The sequence below is a fragment of the Cyprinus carpio genome, unplaced genomic scaffold, assembly GCF_018340385.1.
Source record: "Cyprinus carpio isolate SPL01 unplaced genomic scaffold, ASM1834038v1 S000006776, whole genome shotgun sequence".
Classification (NCBI taxonomy): Eukaryota; Metazoa; Chordata; class Actinopteri; order Cypriniformes; family Cyprinidae; genus Cyprinus; species Cyprinus carpio.
This window is the reverse complement of record NW_024879365.1, coordinates 100,919-114,943: the sequence shown is the minus strand read 5'-3', so window position 1 is coordinate 114,943 and position 14,025 is coordinate 100,919. Positions and strand designations below refer to the sequence as shown.

The following is a 14,025-nucleotide window of genomic DNA, read 5'->3' as shown; positions in this document are numbered from 1 at the left end:
CTCCTTCACTGCAACACGATGCACAAAGCTCTCGTTTCCCTGTCTATCCAAGTGGGGATTGGCTGACCCTATAATGCTCCAGCCAAGCATTGTCCTTTGCGTGAAAGGTTCATTTTCATTGCCTGTGATAACCTCCAAGGGAGCCAGTGCTGACGGGCAATCATAACCAATTAGCAGTCCCACCTTGCAATCTTGTAGTGGATGTAACCTGTTCTTTAGATGTTTTAGATGAGGTCACTGGAGGGCTGTGCCTTTAGTAGGGATGTGAGACTTGTCGACTGGGATAAAGTCTTGTGTGTAGACCTGCTGTAGTTGGATGTAAGTTTCAGAGTTGAGTCCCCGAACTTGTAGACCACAGGCAGTCTTGCTTGCTATGACCGTGTTGACAGCTGTCATTGTGCTGAGTTTAAGTTGCACTGACTGAGTGTTCACGTTTAGTTCGGCTACCAAATCTTCCTTGAGTCACTAGAGTAGACAGAGACAATGTAAAATGTCATAAACAAGAATACTGCTGATAATCTACTGTCAGACAATTTTACCCATCAAATATTGTTAGGTTCAGGATCTTGTGAGATGATACTGACCTTAGTCACACTCTTTGTACTTCAACCTTACAGATTTAGCAATTACAGTATTCTGTATTGCACATTCAAACCCTCATTAGAATTATTTAGGATATGGCAGTTCTTGATTTCTCTAGATGTCCAATGTACCATGTGATGAATTAGCTGAGTACATTGTCCCTTTTACCACACTGACTTCTATGTAGTTTTCCTGTATGTGTACTGTTTCCCTGGTTGGTTTTACCCACTTATTCAGCCAAAGTCTCTCACTACAGCTATGGCATCCACATTTTGGCGTCCATCACATCAGATGATCTTGTATCCACTGACTGAAGATGTTTGGCATTAGTGGATGACCCAGCGTCGATTTTTCACTGTCGCAGCCCTTGGGTTCTTTAATATGAGGCAGAGAGTCTCTAACGGGTGCAATCGTTTTTTTATTCTTCTAGAATCAGCATAAGCACCATGAAAACTAAAAGTAAACACACAAATGGCTGGTTAATAAGCCTTTAGCTTAACAAAGTTTACAATTAAATCCTTACACCTTTTACAGTGCATCCTCATGCATTTGCATATATGCAATGCACATTAAATGACATTTAAAGCCATTTAAAATAACACATAAACAATAATTTGCTCAGTTAACACATTAAACTTTCCTGGAACAAGTGGCACAACAAAACAATTTCCAGAAACGATCAATGTAGACAATTTTACATCATTAAAGATTTCTGTCTCTTAAACATGGAACTAAAAAATTACACACCTCACTCCGCTCACCAAGGGTGCACATTTTAACTTGCTGCTTCCTGAGTTAGACGCTAGCTTGATGGTATCTGTGCTAAACAGCACACAAATGTGTAGACATAAGACAAAGCAGCTTAACAAACAATGTGAAAAAAAGGGAATTATATAACTACGTAAAGTTACAGTGAAACAGCACCAGGATTACACGACCTGTGTTAACTTACATATATCACTGAGCTTCTGACATGAGAGAAATCGGACGAGTGTAATTGCTGATCGACAATACAGGTTTCTGGCCTCACAGCCTCAAAACCAATCACATAAATGATGTGAATGTGAATTAATTACCTCTAGCGACCTCTAGTGGTCACTTACATTAAATATCACTTTGCTTCTTCGATCATTTTTATACTGATTGACAATCATGTTGATATCTTTCTTTGGTAATGTCTTTTTCGCTTCTTCTTCAATGAAAATGGTTGTTCTATTATTCAAATCTGAAATATGTTTGTTTATTTATTTATTTTTTTTGATGATGAACCAAAAGTTTAGAACAGATTAAAAATATGTAATAGAAAAGTGAATTATTTTAAATGATTTAAAATAGCAATGCTTATTAATTATTCATATATTTGCTGTTTTATTTTTATTTTGTATAATTTTATTGCACAATTTGCACAATACAAAACAGGCATCATATCCCACTTACTAACATTTCACATTTCTATTTTCTTCTACTGCCACCGTTATGGAAGTAAATTAATGCCAAATGTTTTTGAATTAAAAAAGCTTGTTGAATTACAATAATGTAAAAAATATGCATTGCATTACCCGTGCTGGCATTTTAATGCATTGAATGTTTAAGTCTTGCATTATTATGGGCTGAAATTCAACATGGTTGTATATTTAAGCCATGAATATTTCAGTTCAAAAAATTTCAAACAGATTTTCATAATCAAAAATTCAAGAATCCATATTCACCTTTCAGATTTCACTTCCAAAATATTCGATCTGTTTAAAAATACAACCTATAATATTCAACAGGCAAGTTTCAGTCCATTTTATTTCGCTTTACAAATTCGCTTCCACAAATTCAGTGGTTCAAATTCGACAGTAAATTCAACGTTTAACATCCGGGAACAGCAGGAAAATCAGTAGATTACCGAGCATAATCTCATCTGCTGTAAATCGTCTTCACCAGTAGGAGGTGTAAACGCGTCTTGACAAGCATCAAAGCAATAGAGACGAGAGGCCTTCATAAAACGTCATTTGTCGAAATGGACCGAGCGGTGACAAGTTATGATTTTATTTGTCAGTATACTGTATTTATATGCAGAAAATTAAGATTAAGACCCAAATCACTGTTTAGACTCAAGTGTCTAAGTGAGTCATCTTTACCCCGAGTACACAAGCTGTGTTTATTTTTACTGCAAAGGTGATATAATGTGATCAATATAAATCCAGATTTCTCTTGCCTTGTTTTTTAATTTTTTTTTTTTAGTAAAACCACTATAATACGCTGAAATAGAGAGTGTATTGTTTGGTTATGCCACTAATGACAGGATACTAAATAGCACCATTTTTTATATAGCACCATTAAATTCGACCTAAACGCAATTCTAAAATAAATCTGCCACTTGTAAAGTTAAAATAGTTACATTTCTACCACTAGCCTAGTTAATCTCCCTCTTAATAGGACTTGTCTCCGCTATGTCCAGGTAAGGGCTTTCGTTTCTCAAAAGCATCGTAGGCCTAAGTAGATCGTAGAACCAATGTCACAGTGTTTCCCACAGCCTTACACTCTATTCGTGGCGGCAGGACGCGCTTTAATAGCGCGAGAGGTAGAGGTTTCTCCGGTAACGGGTGTAAAGCAGCGCTGAGCTCACAAACGCTGCCTTATCAAGCATTACATGCAAAATGAAATGAAAATGAAATCGAACAATTTTCTAAATATAGGCGGTTTCCTTCTGAAATACAGTGATGAAAAACACCCGCTCAGGTTTTTGATTTTGAAACGTGCAGTGCTCATGTTTGATTAAGTCAAAGCCTTTTGGAAAATCTATTTGTGGCGGTCAGTTTTGATTTTGTGACGGCCCGCCACAAATAAATCAATGTGTGGGAAACCCTGTCCACTCACGATGCTTTTCAGAAAGACTGTCCTGTATTAATAATTTGATATCTATGATGACGTAATATTTTGTTAAGCTATTTTCCATCTTCGATCCATGTCGACATTGAAGTGCTGAGATCAGCAAGGCACCTTTTGTCACTTTTGACACAAGAAAAAAGCTGATGGGTCTTCTATGAGTCAGGGTATAAACAGGTATTGAATTTTTTTTTTTTTTTTCAAACATTTTTATTAAATGGCAACACGTACATTGTGATAAAAAATTTTTTGTTTGTTTGGTTTGTCAGATCATGTCATGTTAGAGGCCAAACTCCGGGGCCATCTTCTGTTCAAACAGAAATGACCAGGTCAGTAGAAACTGTATATTACATTCCTCGCTGATTATGAATCGTAGGTCTGTTCTGACCTCCATGTTACAATTTTTAAAACAGGTCCTTTCCTGGATTATTCTCAAATCGTAGAGGAAAACGACGTTTCACTGGACCATGTCCTGTGCCCATTAAACCAAAAAACATTTCAGGTCATGTTCCATCTGCTGCCAGACCAATGTGAGCGGTCCCCTAGTGGTCCAGATCAACTGCTCCATACACAGGCAGGACCAGGATGCAGAACTGCCACTCTAGATGAAAGTATGACTCATCAGGTAATGTGCCATTACACTTCATGTCAAAAAGAACCTGTTCACTTATTTATTTTTGTGAATGATCATATAGAGCGGCGATAGCAGCTAGATTAATTAATCCTGTTATCTTTAACAATTATGTTTCTTTTCGTTTTTTTTTTTTAACAGTTATGTGATAAACTCATGGAATTGTATCCAAAACTTGGTGAGGTAACTGGTAAAACAGTAATTTTTACTGCCTTCAGTAATTGGTTGGCCTAGCTGTTTAAATATTTAGTTATTAATTACACACACATACATACATGCATACACAGAACAGTACTGTGCTGAAGTGTTATGCACATTAGATGCATTATAAGAGAAATCTGCTTTAGTGTGTTAAGAAATGTAAGCTCTATCTATTGCTCCTTAAATTATCTATTGATTATTTCCCTCAGCTGAGACACTTCAGATGTGCACTGTTCACAATGATGGTTTTGAATCTCTTGAAATATGATTTGAAATCACTTCAAAAAAGGAAAATACAGTAAATAAATACTATATTATTATTATATATTAAATACATGGGAATGCAACGCTGTTTACAAACCAGTAGCCACCACAACAGGACAAATAGCAGAAGAAAAATAACAGACAATAAAGCGGACGTACTGCGGACCTAAACGGACGTTCGGAACGTCCGGGGGACGTCCCCTGTTTGCTGTCACTGGACCTGACACCTTGCAACTCAGACAAAAGAGAGTTGACAAAACTAAACTTAAATATAAAAACCCATATTGGATTTTAAAGGGTATCATTCCTTAAAACAAAATCCTTTTTTTAAACTGTAATAATAATAGAATATTTTTTTTACTATATAGATTTGAATACATTGTAAAATAAAGTTATTTTGATTTGCTGATTGATATTATTTATTTTTTTTACTATATAGATTTGAATACATTGTAAAATGAAGTTAATGTTAAATTAATCATTTTCATTTCTGGAAAAAGAAAATAGGAGTAACCTCTCTAATTAAAAATGTCATCAAATCAGGAGTCTGTTTTCAGCATTTAAACATCAAAATCATGATACCCTTCAATAATAATTAAACATATAGGCTACAGTTAGGTTTATGCATTCCCCATGAATGAAGAAAATAAGGTTGCATCCCAGGAGCTCTACAAGAATGTTATAGAGTGATGAATGCAGCCAAGGAAAACATGAAGAAAAGAAAGTGGAAAATAACACAGGTAAGACAAATAAATCAATTCTTTCCATTTACGTATTAAACTGTTGGTAAGCCGACAAGAAAAGTTATTTAGGAAATTTGTTATTTTAGTTATTGCATTTAAGACTGCTATACTACATGCAGTTCAAAAATAATAATAATAATAATAATAATAATAATAATAATAATATAGCCAAATTGGGAGATAGGCTCCAAGCAAATGACGTCACTTTAGGGCATGCAGCATGTATCCATGGCAACGCTCAGCTGCATAGTGACAGTTAAAGGTTCATTTTATCTTTTTATTATTTTTAATACTGTGACATCCACATTCAAATGTGTATTTACATTTTCATGTGTTTTGTGTTCAAACAGTTGTTAGGAAGCAAAAGCTGTATCAGTGTTTGTCCACTGAATGATTAAACATTAAGATTAGTGGCATAATATCGTACATGAAGCAGACGCTATTGTCAAAATTACTTCCATATGGCAATAAAACAGTAGCAAAGGCACGGCACAATGTGCTATCATATCACTAAGAACTAGAGTTGAGCAAAAGCCTTTATCTTTAATTTTTTTTTTTTTTTTTTACTACAAGTGCAATAAGGCTAATTTCAGTATGAATACTATAAATTCAGGTCAAAGTTTGTTATTCAGATCAGATTAGAAGACAAAAAACAATCATATTCAGATTAGAGGATAGCAAATAATGGAACAAAGTTTACAATTCAAATTAAATGCAAAGTAAAACACTGATAAGAATGATAGCTGATTAATTTCTACAATAAACATCAAATTCTTCTGTCTAGTTGAGCAACACTGATTGTGGTTCTGGACGATCAAAGATGTTTCTGAACTGTTTGTTTTTACATACATTCTGATGAATTTCTACGCATGAGGAGGTGATCATGTGATGTTGGCTTTAAAACACATTCTAATTGATGCTGAATATGAACATTAAACTGATAGTGGTGTTTAATATAAAACAGCAAACACTATGGATAGAGAAATACTGCTGTGCTAAAACATGACATAAATTGCCTACATGACACTTCCTGACACCGACTACAACTAAACAATACCAAAGCTGTAAGAGTCAAACTAGTGTTATGTTAACAGAGTAAGAATGAAGTGTAACATTATTAAATTATGAAATATTTTTATCAACTTGTTTCCTTGTTTATCTAAAACCAAAGAAGCTGTTACTTGAGAGTTTAATAGCTCAAATTCATTTCTCACTTTCACTGTCTGGACTTATTCTAGAGGCACATCAAAGCAGAAAAACGTTTTTGTTGTAGTAGCTGGAGCTCAGATGAGGTTTGTGAGGTTATCATACCAATCATCCACTCTGTTATCATACATGACTGTTTCCACATCATCCACAATGTTTTGTGAGCCATCTGTAAGTAAAGCTAGAAAAAAAAGAAAGTGAAACCAGAGGTAGAAACAACCACTAAACACCCTTAAAAAATACACAAAGTTAGTAATTATTGCATGTTTAATAATCAGTGTTCAACCTCATGTTATTTCAAGCTTACTTTCTTCTGTGAAACTCATAGGAAGATACCAAAAATAAAATATTAACACACAAAAACATTAATATAATAATACAAATAATTAAACCAAATAAAAAAATCCAACAACAACAACAACAAGAATGAAAATAAAATCCTCAGCCTGTATCATAAACCTCGACACTATTTGCTCCTCGGCCCATTTCATCTCATGCAGTGTGAGCCAATTGTTCAGTTTAAATAAATACTTATTTTAATACAGATCTTCCCTTAAATATGATCTCTTTTAAACTGGTCAGTAGATGTTCCATTACAGACCCCACATCTCTTCAAAGCTGGCACTATCTCCTTTAAACACAGCAGTCTGCACATTTCCAAATTCAGAAGATCTCTCCATACCAGAGAGAAAGACTGAAGTGAATCCACTCAGTTAAAATGAGTAATACAAGCTTCTCACAGAGTAGAAACCGCTTAACAGTTAAAGCAATTTATTTTGCAGGTAAACAAGCAAGCAAAAAAAAAAAAAAAAAAAAAAAAAAACAGGGTAAAATTTGTATAATAATTTGTAATGACTGGACAATGCCGCTGTAATGATGAGTCAGGGGCATTCGGATCCATTTGCAATGTTTTATTAGAATACCTAGTACAACCATGCAGAGGTCTAACAACAGCGTCAAGGATATCACAGATAATCAGAATCAAGGTCGGTTACCAGGCTTGGATCAGGGCAGGCAACAGGCAGGTAACAGGTCAGAATCAAAGCAGAGTGTCAGAAGGGCAGGCGGCAGAGAATCAGTAGAAGAGGGTCAGTCCAAGATAATGCACAGGTAAACAATCAGAAATAAACGCCCAGCAATGCTAGACAGGCTTAACAAGACTTCACCTTGAGTGAGAGTCTGGAACCAGCTTATATGGGGAGTGAGATTGGGAACACCTGGTGGTGATTAGTCTGAGGTATGGGGCATATGGGTAATGGAGTCCAATACGGAATCAAAACTCAGGAGAAGGTGCCCACCGGTGGCTATTGGAGAGAGCCACAGAGGCCTGGATCGTGACAGCCACCAAGGGTGTTTTTTTTTGTTTATTTTTTTGTCCATGTAATAAAGTCAATGGAGACCAAAAACATGAAACATTCTTTGAAATATTTTCTTTTGTGTTCCACATAAGTGTTATACATGTTTGGAACTACACGAAGGACAGATTATTAATTTCAGTGATTATTATTTTAAGACAATTGCAACAAGCTTTGAATGTAATGCAGTCATCAGACTGAAATACGTGAGTTACTCACCCTTGAGTGTAACTTTGAATCTCTTATTTTTAGTTATTTCTCTGTTGATGATCTGTAGTATATAATATCCACAGTTTGAGATTGTGATGTTCCTGATGGTCAGAGATCCAGTCTCATGATCCAGCTCCAGTCCATCACGTTCAGAGCAGAGCTCTTTGTTTTTAGCTAGAATCATGTCTTTAAATTTCCAGAGGATCAGATCATCTGGCTGTATTTCAGATTGATCAATGTTTAGAGTGACAGATTCTCCCTCCAACACTGGCTCCATCTCTTCTTCATCTGTCATGTGTCAAGGGCAATATAACAGTATTATTCAACAGAGAGCACTGAATCTTGTTACATAAACCTAATGAGGCAGGCTACAGCATAAACTATAATATATAAACTTCATTAGAAAAGTCTGATTAGAAAACTTAACTATTCAGAGAACTTTGTCGAAGTGTGATTCTAATTAATGATCATTCATGTTACACTGAAAGATGTGAGTTACTCACCAAGAACAGTCACAATGAAATTCCTGAACCAGATCTGTGTGTTTCTGATATTCTTTAGTTCATAAAATCCAGAGTCTGTGGTTCTGGTGTCTGTGATGGTCAGAGATCCCTTTGTATCCAGCTCCAGTCTGTCTCTAAATTTCTCCATCCCGTGCTTTTCATCACTTTTAGCTATCAGCCTGTCTTCATGTCCAAATGTCCACACTATCAGATCATCTTTCTGTATTTGAGTGAGATCAGGGTTTAGAGTGACAGGTTCTCCCTTTATCACTGACTTCACTTCATCACCACTAAACACACCTGCAGAACAAACACAGAATGTCACTGTTAGTAAACATTTCACTGAGATTCCTCACTAAAATCTTTGCTGGACACAATTCAAGTCCAAGATTAACTGCTCTTGTGTTCAAGTTTATCACTCTATCTGCTCTTGTGTTCAAGTTTATCACTAACTGCTCTCGTATTCAAGTTTATCACTCTATCTGCTCTCGTGTTCAAGTTTATCACTAACTGCTCTCGTGTTCAAGTTTATCACTCTATCTGCTCTTGTGTTCAAGTTTATCACTAACTGCTCTCGTATTCAAGTTTATCACTCTATCTGCTCTCGTGTTCAAGTTTATCACTAACTGCTCTCGTGTTCAAGTTTATCACTCTATCTGCTCTCGTGTTCAAGTTTATCACTAACTGCTCTCGTATTCAAGTTTATCACTCTATCTGCTCTCGTGTTCAAGTTTATCACTAACTGCTCTCGTGTTCAAGTTTATCACTCTATCTGCTCTTGTGTTCAAGTTTATCACTAACTGCTCTCGTGTTCAAGTTTATCACTCTATCTGTTCTTGTGTTCAAGTTAATCATTCTGTCTGCTCTTGTGTTCAAGTTTATCACTCTATCTGCTCTTGTGTTCAAGTTTATCACTAACTGCTCGTGTTCAAGTTTATCACTCTATCTGCTCTTGTGTTCAAGTTTATCACTCTAACTGCTCTTGTGTTCAAGTTTATCACTAACTGCTCGTGTTCAAGTTTATCACTCTATCTGCTCTTGTGTTCAAGTTTATCACTAACTGCTCGTGTTCAAGTTTATCACTCTAACTGCTCTTGTGTTCAAGTTTATCACTAACTGCTTGTGTTCAAGTTTATCACTCTATCTGCTCTTGTGTTCAAGTTTATCACTCTAACTGCTCTTGTGTTCAAGTTTATCACTAACTGCTCGTGTTCAAGTTTATCACTCTATCTGCTCTTGTGTTCAAGTTTATCACTAACTGCTCGTGTTCAAGTTTATCACTCTAACTGCTCTTGTGTTCAAGTTTATCACTAACTGCTCGTGTTCAAGTTTATCACTCTATCTGCTCTTGTGTTCAAGTTTATCACTAACTGCTCGTGTTCAAGTTTATCACTAACTGCTCGTGTTCAAGTTTTTCACTCTATCTGCTCTTGTGTTTGGTAAAATCTTCAGTCATATAAACTGATTTGTTAAAGCATTAACCTTATTTAAATTCACATTTACATGCCATTCTCTATAGCACATTTATAAAATTGATTATAGAAGACAAACATGTGTCTTATATATTGAAACAGATACAATGAAATAAAACCAGCAGAGTAAGAATAAATGAGACAGACTAAATAGAAATTAGTATTACAAAGTTTCACATAAATACAGTCATAAGCAGCAATCATTAAGCTCCAAGTCCATGTCTAGGGAACATGATCAGAACAGCATAATAATAATAAAATAATGATTTTCATGATGTGGATACAGTTGGGTTGGTGGCTAATTTCAGCTCTCTTGGTTGGGAGTTTGTTTTAAGGATATTCTTCTTCATTCTCTCTAGCATCTTAACATCAAATTTAGCATTCATTTGTTCTAATGCATGTTCATCTTCATTAGCTTTACTAAACACAAAAATGGTGCTGTTCACGGCTGAGAGCTGCACAGATGCAGTGATCACTCTCTCTGACAGCTGAACTAAATAAAAGCATTATTACACTGAAAGACTTACCATCGGGAACAACAGTGAACGTGAATGACTTGAAGCTCTCATTGCTCTTGTTGGTGATCTGTACATAATAATCCACACAGTCAGTGATATTGATGCTTGTGATAGTGATGGTGAGAAATCCAGTGTGATCCAGCTTCAGTCTGCCTGTCAATCTCTTAGACACAGTTATAAATTCATCTTTGTCCTGTTCACTGAATCTAGCTATAATTTCATATGGGTGTGTTTTTGATCCAAACATTAAGATCATTTCATCATCTGCCTGTATTTCAGTACCAGTGCTTAATTTGAGAGTTCCACCCTCCTTCACTGACACTGCCTTCATTTCATCCTTTTCTATGAAACACCTAAATAAAAAACAATCAGTTACTCAGATTAAACTAAAACTTTTAACTGAAACAATTAGCCTATGTCTTCACAAATAATTCTCATGATAGTCCAGTTGTATTTTCTAGTCATTGTGTGGCAGCTTGTTCGATCATGCCTCAGATATATCAATTTCAGATAATACGCCAGATCTTGTTAGAAAATATTAGTTTTGTCTGGTAACAAAATAACTAGTCAGTCAATTGTCTAATAGCCAAAACCCATTAACAGCAATTCTTGTCTGGAACCCAAAACTGTATTAACAGTCTTCTATCAGCCAAGAAACTGAGTGAGTAAAGCCAGAGAAGAGCAGATACCGGAGACCAAGTGATGATGATAAAAAAAATAAGCAGTTTTATTTATTGAATAGTCTTAGTTGCGTATGTTTAGTGCTCAGACTTTGTCTGACGAGAACAAATCAAGTGTTTCCACGAGCCATAGCAATGAAACATGCTGCTTCACAACATCAACCTGTGACTTTAAAAACCTTGAAATGAAGACATTCTCTGATCTCTTACTTAAGAAGAAAAATAGCCCTTGAATCTTCATAATCATAAGACTAAACAAAAAAGGAAAAATTATATAAAAAATATAAATGACTAATGAATGAAGTAGTCAATGCAATAAGTATATAAAATGGTTTAAATAATTATTGCCAATGTTCATATGATTAAAACTGAATAATACAATTATTAAATTATGAAAGAAAGAAAGAAAGAGAAAAAACAACACAAACATATGGTTGCTGTCTTGAAGCAACACAAACAGGTTGTTGTGAAGAATCCTTAGATCCTTCAAAACTAAAGCTCATTGTAATGAAAGGCATTCTATTGAGTAACCACAAGGTGGCAGTATAGCCTTTCCTTCTGTGTGATGCTTATGTTGTAGATCAGGGATAGGCAACTCCGGTCCTGGAGGGCCACTATCCTGCAGAGTTTAGCTTAAAGCCCTCATAAAACCTCACCTGCCTGTATCTATCTAGTAATCCCGAAAACACTGATTGCCTTGTTCAGGTGTGTGTTTAATTAGGGTTGGAGCTAAACTCTGCAGGACAGTGGCCCTCCAGGACCGAAGTTGCCTATCCCTATTGTAGATAGACGAACAAGTAGACAGAAGGTTGTTGCACAGAAGCTAGCAGCACAAATGTTCATGCATGAATAACAGAAGAAATAACAATACATGAATAACAGAACCACTAAAATCACAACAGGACCGGACCAATATCATCATACACACTACTCCCAGCAAACACAGAAGGTTGTGAGGACGTCACCAGTTCGTCGTCATTTGGTCAGCGCGACATTACTTTATGGCGACGTTGTGAGGACGTTTGTGGTAAAAGTTCCATTTTTTGGAATCTCGGCTAACGTCCCAGAAACGTCGTGGGCACGTCCTCAAAAGACGTCGCTAGTTAGTCCCATTGGGGACGTTGTAGCGACGTGGTTAGCTGTGGTCTCCAGATAACTTTTCATATTATTGCACTACATGTATTATTTTTATTATTAAGATACCATTTGAACAGCCTATTATTTGGGAAATATACTACAATTTCATCAAGCATTCATATATTTTAGATTCTTTAATATATATACAGGTCCTTCTCAAAAAATTAGCATATTGTGAAAAAGTTCATTATTTTCCATAATGTAATGATAAAAATTAAACTTTCATATATTTTAGATTCATTTGCACACCAACTGAAATATTTCAGGCCTTTTATTGTTTTAATACTGATGATTTTGGCATACAGCTCATGAAAACCCAAAATTCCTATCTCAAAAAATTAGCATATCATGAAAAGGTTCTCTAAACGAGCTATTAAACTAATCATCTGAATCAACTAATTAACTCTAAACACCTGCAAAACATTCCTGAGGCTTTTAAAAACTCCCAGCCTGGTTCATTACTCAAAACCGCAATCATGGGTTAAGACTGCCGACCTGACTGCTGTCCAGAAGGCCATCATTGACACCCTCAAGCGAGAGGGTAGAGACACAGAAAGAAATTTCTGAATGAATATGCTGTTCCCAGAGTGCTGTATCAAGGCAGCTCAGTGGGAAGTCTGTGGGAAGGACTGCACAACGAGAAGAGGTGACCGGACCCTGAGGAAGATTGTGGAGAAGGACCGATTCCAGACCTTGGGGGACCTGCGGAAGCAGTGGACTGAGTCTGGAGTAGAAACATCCAGAGCCACCGTGCACAGGCGTGTGCTTTTGAACCCAAAACAGCGGCAGAAGCGCCTGACCTGGGCTACAGAGAAGCAGCACACGGGACTGTTTGCTCAGTGGTCCAAAGTACTTTTTTTTTCGGATGAAAGCAAAATTTGCATGTCATTCGGGAAATCAAGGTGCCAGAGTCTGGAGGAAGACTGGGGAGAAGGAAATGCCAAAATGCCTGAAGTCCAGTGTCAAGTACCCACAGTCAGTGAGGGTCTGGGGTGCCATGTCAGCTGCTGGTGTTGGTCCACTGTGTTTATCAAGGGCAGGGTCAATGCAGCTAGCTATCAGGAGATTTTGGAGCACTTCATGCTTCCATCTGCTGAAAAGCTTTATGGAGATGAAGATTTCGTTTTTTCAGCACGACCTGGCACCTGCTCACAGTGCCAAACTGACCTGAACCCCATAGAGAATCTGTGGGAAATTGTGAAGAGAAATTTGACTGCCAACTCTCCTGACCTGAACCCCATAGAGAATCTGTGGGAAATTGTGAAGAGAAAGTTGAGAGACGCAAGACCCCACACTCTGGATGAGCTTAAGGCCGCTATCGAAGCATCCTGGGCCTCCATAACACCTCAGCAGTGCCAAGGCTGATTGCCTCCATGCCACGCTGCATTGAAGCAGTCATTTCTGCCAAAGGATTCCCGACCAAGTATTGAGTGCATAACTGAACATAATTATTTGAAGGTTGACTTTTTTTGTATTAAAAACACTTTTTCGTGTATTGGTCGGATGAAATATGCTAATTTTTTTAGATAGAAGGAATTTTGGGTTTTTCATGAGCTGTATGCCAAAATCATCAGTATTAAACACAATAAAGACCTGAAATATTTCAGTTGGTGTGCAATGAATCTAAAATCATATGAAAGTTCAATTTT

At 36.5% G+C, this 14,025-nt stretch overlaps 1 long non-coding RNA gene across 1 annotated transcript; it reads right to left on the bottom strand.

Annotated features, from left to right (window-relative positions):
- Positions 1-5,775: 5,775 nt before the first annotated feature.
- LOC122144844 lies at positions 5,776-8,865 on the bottom strand. Its single transcript, XR_006159856.1, has 3 exons — positions 8,570-8,865; positions 7,497-8,354; positions 5,776-6,682 (listed from the first exon to the last, which is right to left on the bottom strand). It is a non-coding gene; the product is annotated as an uncharacterized LOC122144844 (long non-coding RNA).
- Between the last annotated feature and the right edge of the window lie 5,160 nt (positions 8,866-14,025).